The 7,145-nt window shown below is 37.4% G+C and overlaps 1 non-coding gene across 1 annotated transcript; it reads right to left on the bottom strand.

The window, feature by feature from the left end:
- Positions 1–225: 225 nt before the first annotated feature.
- LOC122312122 lies at positions 226–333 on the bottom strand. Its single transcript, XR_006243035.1, has one exon. It is a non-coding gene; the product is annotated as a small nucleolar RNA R71 (small nucleolar RNA).
- Positions 334–7,145: the final 6,812 nt, after the last annotated feature.

Genomic DNA, 7,145 nt, shown 5'->3' with positions numbered 1-7,145 from the left:
GGAATCTGAAAACCCCTATTTGCATATCAAAGAGTTTGAAGAAATGTGTTCCACATTCATGGATAGAACATGCACTGATGAAGTCATAAGATTGAAACTGTTTCCATTTTCCTTAAAAGACAAGGCTAAGACATGGTTGAATTCCTTAAGACCAAGATCCATTGGGACTTGGCAAGAAATGCAAACGGAATTTTTAAAGAAATTTTTTTCCATGCATAGAACCAATGTCTTGAAAAGACAGATCATGAATTTTGGCCAAAAGGATGTGGAAACATTTTATCATTGTTGGGAACGATTCAAAGACCTTTTAAATGCATGTCCTTATCATGGATATGAGAATTGGAGGGTCATTAATTTTTTTTATGAGGGGTTGCAACCAAAAATGAGACAATTTGTGGAGACCATGTGTAATTGAGCATTTTTTAACAAAGAACCTGAGGAAGCCTTTGAATATTTTGATTATCTAGCTGAAAATGCACAATCATGGGATACATCTGATATTCATGATAGGTCGGAAAGTTCAAGGACAATTTCAGGGGGTGGGAAATATAATCTGAGAGAAGTAGATGATTTGAATGCTAGGTTAGCTATGATTTCTAAGAAATTAGAAACCATAGAAATGAAGAAAGTGAATGAAGTACAAGCTGTACCTCAGATTACCTTGAGCTGTAATATTTGTGAGGGCCAAGAGCATTCAACTAATGATTGTCCGACCATTCCTGCCTTTAAAGAAGTTCTCTTGGATCAATCTAGTGCTATTAATATGGTTGCTAAATCTTTTTCAGGTCCTTATTCCAACACTCACAATTCGGGATGGAGAAATCACCCTAATTTTAGTTGGAGGGGTGAACAAGCTGCTTTACCTGAACCCAACATAGCTGGTCATTCACAAATTGTACCCTACACTACCCCAGGAGGTCCAAGACCATCTCAATATGCCAACCACATGGTCCCAGCCCAGAAAAAGAACCTTGAAGACAATTTCCAGCAATTATCCACCAACTTCCAGCAGCTGTCCACCAATTTTCAGCAATTCATGTAAAGCCAAGCTGCTATCAATAGTCAAAATTCACAAGCCATTGCTGAGATTCGAGGGTCAGTCACAAGGTTGACTACAACCATGAGTGCTCAAGAGAAAGGGAAGTTCCCTGCACAATCTCAGCCTAATCCCCAAGGCCAAAACCACCAATTTCAAAGTGTGGCAGGAGATTCAAATGTCAAACAAGTCAAGGCTATTACAACCTTGAGAAGTAGTAAGGTGATTGGTATTCCAGTTCAAGAGGTAGAAAAGAATGGTAACACTTCTAAACCTCCTTCTGAAAATGAGGCACATGATCCTTTGAAATCTGAAAGTGTTCCAAGCACTACACTTGCACCTTTTCCTCAAAGGTTAGCCCATTTGCACAAAGATAAGCATCACGCTGAAATTCTTGAAATTTTTAAGCAAGTTAGGATTAATATACCATTGTTAGATGCTATTCAACAGATTCCTACCTATGCTAAATTTTTAAAGGATTTATGTACAGTAAAAAGAAAATTGAATGTGCAAAAGAAAGTTTTTTTTACTGAGCAGGTTAGTGCTATTATCCAAACCAACACTCCTCCCAAATACAAGGATCCAGGATCCCCTACCATAGCTTGCATGATAGGGAGCTCAAAAATAGGCCAAGCATTATTAGACTTAGATTCAAGTGTGAACTTATTGCCTTATAATGTTTATGTTCAACTTGGATTGGGTGAGTTGAAATCTACTTCTATCACATTGCAGTTGGCTGATAGGTCTATTAAGATTCCTAGGGGTGTTGTGGAAGATGTTTTGGTTCAAGTAGACAAATTCTACTATCCAGTAGACTTTGTCGTACTCGACATGCAATTGACTAATCATTCTACTTTCCAAGCACCTGTTATCTTAGGAAGACCCTTCTTGGCTACTTCTAATGCACTCATAAATTGTAGAAGTGGAGTTTTAAAGTTGAGTTTTGAAAATATGACCTTGGAGCTAAATATTTTTAGTCTTTGCAGGCAACCGCAAGAAGTTGAAGAAGTTCATGAAGTGAATTTGCTGGAAAATTTCATTGATGAAAATTCTGCACATTACTTTCAACTTATTGATTCTTTAGAGGAATTTGAAGAAGATTTGAAAATATTTGATAATAACTCATCTCTTGTTTCCTCAATAGGTCAGCAAGTTACACCACCATGGAGGCCAAAATTTGAGCAACTTCCACCATTGACATCAACCCTCAAGCCTTCGGAGGAGCAATCCCCAACTTTGGACTTCAAACCTCTTCCATTGGAGTTGAAGTATGCTTTCTTAGGACCACAAAGCACCTTCCCTGCGGTAATTTCTTTTCACTTAACTAGTGAACAAGAAGATAAATTGCTAGATGTGCTTAAGAAGCATAAAAAATCTATTGGTTGGACAATGGCTGATATAAAAGGTATAAGTCCCTTGGAGTGTATCCATAGGATTTATTTAGAAGATGATGCAAAGCCTTCGAGAGAAATGCAAAGAAGGTTGAATCCCACAATGAAGGAAGTGGTTAAAGGTGAGGTGTTGAAATTGCTTGATGTGGGTATCATTTACCCCATCTCGGATAGCAAATGGGTAAGTCCTATTCATGTAGTTCCAAAAAAATCCGGGCTTACCATTGTTAAAAATGAACAAAATGAATCGATTCCTACGAGGATTCCTACTGGTTGGCGCATGTGTATAGATTATAGGAAGTTGAATGCCGCCACTAGGAAAGATCATTTTCCTTTGCCTTTTCTTGATCAAGTGTTAGAAAAAGTTGCTGGACATGCCTTTTATTGTTTCTTAGATGGATTCTACAGTTACTATCAATTAGAAATAGCACCAGAGGATCAAGAAAAGACCACCTTTACTTGTCCTTTTGGTACTTTTGCTTTTAGGAGAATGCCTTTTGGTTTATGCAATGCACCAGCAACTTTTCAAAGATGCATGCTTAGCATCTTTAGTGACATGATTCAGAACACTCTAAAAGTGTTTATGGATGATTTTTCTGTATTTGGTGATTCATTTGAGAGTTGTTTAACCAATTTACAAGCTGTTTTGGCCAGGTGTGAAGAGAAGCAATTGCTACTTAATTGGGAGAAGTGTCATTTCATGGTACAACATGGCATTGTTCTGGGACATATTGTTTCATCTAGAGGACTTGAAGTAGATAGACCAAAAATTGAGTTGATTTCTAAACTTCCTACACCTAAGTCAATAAAAGACATTAGATCTTTTCTTGGGCATGCGGGTTTTTATAGGAGATTTATCAAAGACTTTAGCTCTACTTCTAAGCCTCTATGTAAGCTATTGATGAATGATGTAAAATTTGATTGGACACCTGAGTGTCAAGAAGCTTTTTGTCGGCTTAAAACTTTGCAAACCACTGCTCCTATTTTTCAACCTCCTGATTGGTCACTTTCTTTTGAAATCATGTGTGATGCAAGTGATTTTGCTGTAGGAGCTGTTCTTGGACAGCTGGTTGCGCCTAAACTTTGACTCAAATTAATGAACCAAAAATTTAGTGCAGTTTTACCTGCAAGTATACAGGTGTTGTAGTATCTTACAGGATCGAATCCACAGGGATTGACTCTTGTGATAAAGAAAATAAATTCAGACAATGAAACGAAATTACTAAAAGAAACGTGCAATCAAATGAAGATTGATAAAATAACTGAATCAAACTAAAATGATAAAATGAATTGATATGGAAAAAGACTAAGGTTTCGAGGATCCGTTTAATAATTTATAATATTGTTTTCGATTGATTTACTTCAATTAAACTAGAATAATGATTCTGTTTAATTGGAAGATTTAACATTTAAGATCAAGAAAAATAGTCGTTTATGATTGAGCGTGAACGATTGATGATTAAAACATTTACAAATCTATTTGAATACCGCAAGGATTCCTCAAGCATTCACTGTATTCGAAAATCACAATGAATCAAGACGAGTATATAGATAATCAAAATATCCAATAATAAAATCTTTCAATCGATCAAGCTCGCAAAATAGATTTTACGTGGATCTGAAAATAATATTTAAATTATTAAACTTCACTTCTAACCTTAGTATGAAAATTTAGCCAACCATGTTCAACACAAGAGCTATGAAAATTAAATAAACATTTTTCACGATGATATTAAAATAAAACACAATAAAACAACACACAAGAACATAAAGATGATCAGAAAATAAGACTTAAAAACTCCCTCTCCGTTCCGTAAATGACTAGAGTTCCGTTCGGCGTCCACCAAAACTGCAAACCACCTCCTCCGTTCTGCTGCTCTACGTCTCACTCTCTCAGCCCAGAAAAATCAATTCTTGCCTTTGCTAGCACCTTCACTTAGTCACGTTCCCAGCCCTCTTTTCTTCCGTTCCAAACGAAAAATGAATACCTGCACTTTGGTAGTCTGAAGCTCTCTCCGTAAGTGTCTCCAGGTCTCGTAGCTGAAGTCCAAAGCCCCACCTTCCAGCTTCTCTACCCCAGACGAAGAGCGTCCCCCATTCTGTTTGAGATTTTTGTTCCTCTGAAGCCACCAAAAGAAAACCCAAGAAGCTCCTTCTGTCAGTAGCTCTTTCACTCTCTGTAAAGCTCCAACGTACTGACTTGTCCTCTCTCCGTCTCAGTCCTTTCTGTCCAAACCAGCCTTGCAAGATGAAAAGAAATAAAATGCAGTATATCTAAACAGAAGGTTCGTCCGCAGTCGCCGAAAAACTGCCAGACGAAGTACCCCGCCGAAGCTCTACTCCTTTTCCTCCGTTTTTACGTAAAACACCCGTAACCCCCTTTCCGTTCTGTCCCTGCTGCTCTTCTGTCCTAGTCCAAGCCTCCAGAATAATCCCCAGGCGAAGTGTTCCATGGTCTCAGTCCGTCCAAAGCCACCGAAAGAGCCCACCGCTCCCTCTGTTTTTCTATCTGTATATATGAAAAAAATAAAAGCTCCCCCTAACGTAAACTCCTTCCGCCCTACACCCACCGATTGGTTCTCTTCTCTCCCTCTCTACTCATGACCAACACACCTCAACTCCCTTCTATCTCCTACGTAACTTGCCCCTCAAATCCTCACCTACCGATTGCTACACCTCCCAGAAAAATAATTCTAGCCGACCCCCTTTAAATCTAGCTAATCCCCTCTCACCGACTCTACTATCTCTTCTCTCCCTCTATACTTCTCTACTCTCCACGTCTTCCCTCCCCCAATGCCCCCTGCACCTTCCTTTAATCGAGTAATAAATAGCCGAAGGTCCCCAAGAAGTCTACGTCTCTCGTTCCACCCCACGTAACAGAATAGTCATCAATAAACAATTCAATGCACCTCCAGCTCCAACATGAAAATTCCGAATAAATCACCCAATCAGTCCACTTTAGCTGCACCAACCGACACACTTAATAAATCACTGCCAATCAGACTCCCCTCAACTCCTTTCGTTCACACTCCCTAAACGTAAAAGAGTAAGCAATATATATATAGCCACCTCAAGTAGACGCCAGATGTGAAGATGTTTCTGTATACGTCAGACCGCTTTTCATAAATTCTGAAAATGTGCTTCTTTTTCTTCCGTCAATTCTGTTATGTTCTTTTTTTTTCTTTGTCAATGTACGTGTCTCCATTTGATTTCAGCTCCCTTTTTAGACTCTAATGTTGCACCACCAAAAATTCTCAAGCCTCCGCGATTTTCGTTCAACCATAAATTTGATCTTGAATAATCAAAGGAAGAAAATAATCACCGATTCTTCATTTTGTATACTTTTCAGTTGTCCAAGTACATCGCTTCTTTCTTTTCATTCCTCTCAATTAATATGCACTTTTGATCAAAAGTTCCAACCAGATTCCATTTGAATTTTATTTAAGCTGAAAATAAGAAGAAAAAAAATAACACTAAAAAATAAATTAAAAGAAAAATATATTATCAAAAATAGACTATATATGTGAGGAAATATTGTCCAATTAAATCATAGTTATGAAATTAAGCATAAACATAATATTAATCAATTAAAAATCACAACTCATATTTATGCTTATTAACTATTTTTTCATCTAAAACCAATAATAGTGTTATGAAAAATTTAAAATACATTGGTTTTAAATAGCTAAAACATGCAATATTTCAGCTCAATCAACAGCGTAGGAACAAACTTCCTTATGTCATTCACTATGCAAGTAAAACTTTGAATTTTGCTCAAAAAAATTATTCTACTACTGAAAAAGAATTACTTGCTGTGGTATTTGCTTTAGAGAAGTTTCATGCAGATATTCTTGGTTCTCATATAGTCATCTTTACTGACCATGCAGCTCTCAAGTATTTATTGACAAAGAAAGATGCAAAATCAAGGTTGATTAGATGGATACTTTTACTCCAGGAGTTCAATATTATCATCAAGGACAAGAAAGGAGTAGAGAATGTGGTAGCCGACCATTTGTCTAGGCTCACAGTTGCTGAAACTGAACAACCGACACCTGTTCTTGATTCTTTTCCTGATGAACACCTTATGTTAGTTGAAAATTTGCCTTGGTTTGCTGATATAGTAAATTTCTTGGTGACAGGACAAACACCATCTCATTGGAGCGCTCAAGATACACGGAAATTCATGCATAAGGTGAGATCGTTCTTCTATGATGATCCTTACCTTTTCAAGTATTGTTCAGATCAAATCATTAGGACGTGTGTGCCTAATGACGAAATTTCTGATGTCTTAAATTTTTGCCATACGGAAGCTTGTGGTGGGCATTTTTCAGCCCACAAAACAGTGGCCAAAATTCTTCAAAGCGGATTTTATTGGCCAACCATGTTCAAGGATGCCTTTAGTTTTTGTAAAACTTGTGAACCTTGTCAGAAATTAGGAGGAATCACTAGGAGAAATATGATGCCTATGCAACCCATACTAGTGATTGAAATTTTTGATTGTTGGGGGATAGATTTTATGGGACCATTTCCTTCTTCTTATGGCTATTTATACATTTTGCTTGCTGTTGACTATGTTTCTAAGTGGGTTGAGGCAGTCCCTTGCAAATCTAATGATCATCAAGTTGTTTTAAAATTTTTGAAAGAAAACATTTTTGCAAGGTTTGGCATGCCTAAAGCCATAATTAGTGATAATGGCACCCACCTTTGTAACAAGCATT

Source organism: Carya illinoinensis, chromosome 5 (genome assembly GCF_018687715.1).
Source record: "Carya illinoinensis cultivar Pawnee chromosome 5, C.illinoinensisPawnee_v1, whole genome shotgun sequence".
Classification (NCBI taxonomy): Eukaryota; Viridiplantae; Streptophyta; class Magnoliopsida; order Fagales; family Juglandaceae; genus Carya; species Carya illinoinensis.
This window is presented reverse-complemented; position numbering and strand designations above follow the sequence as displayed.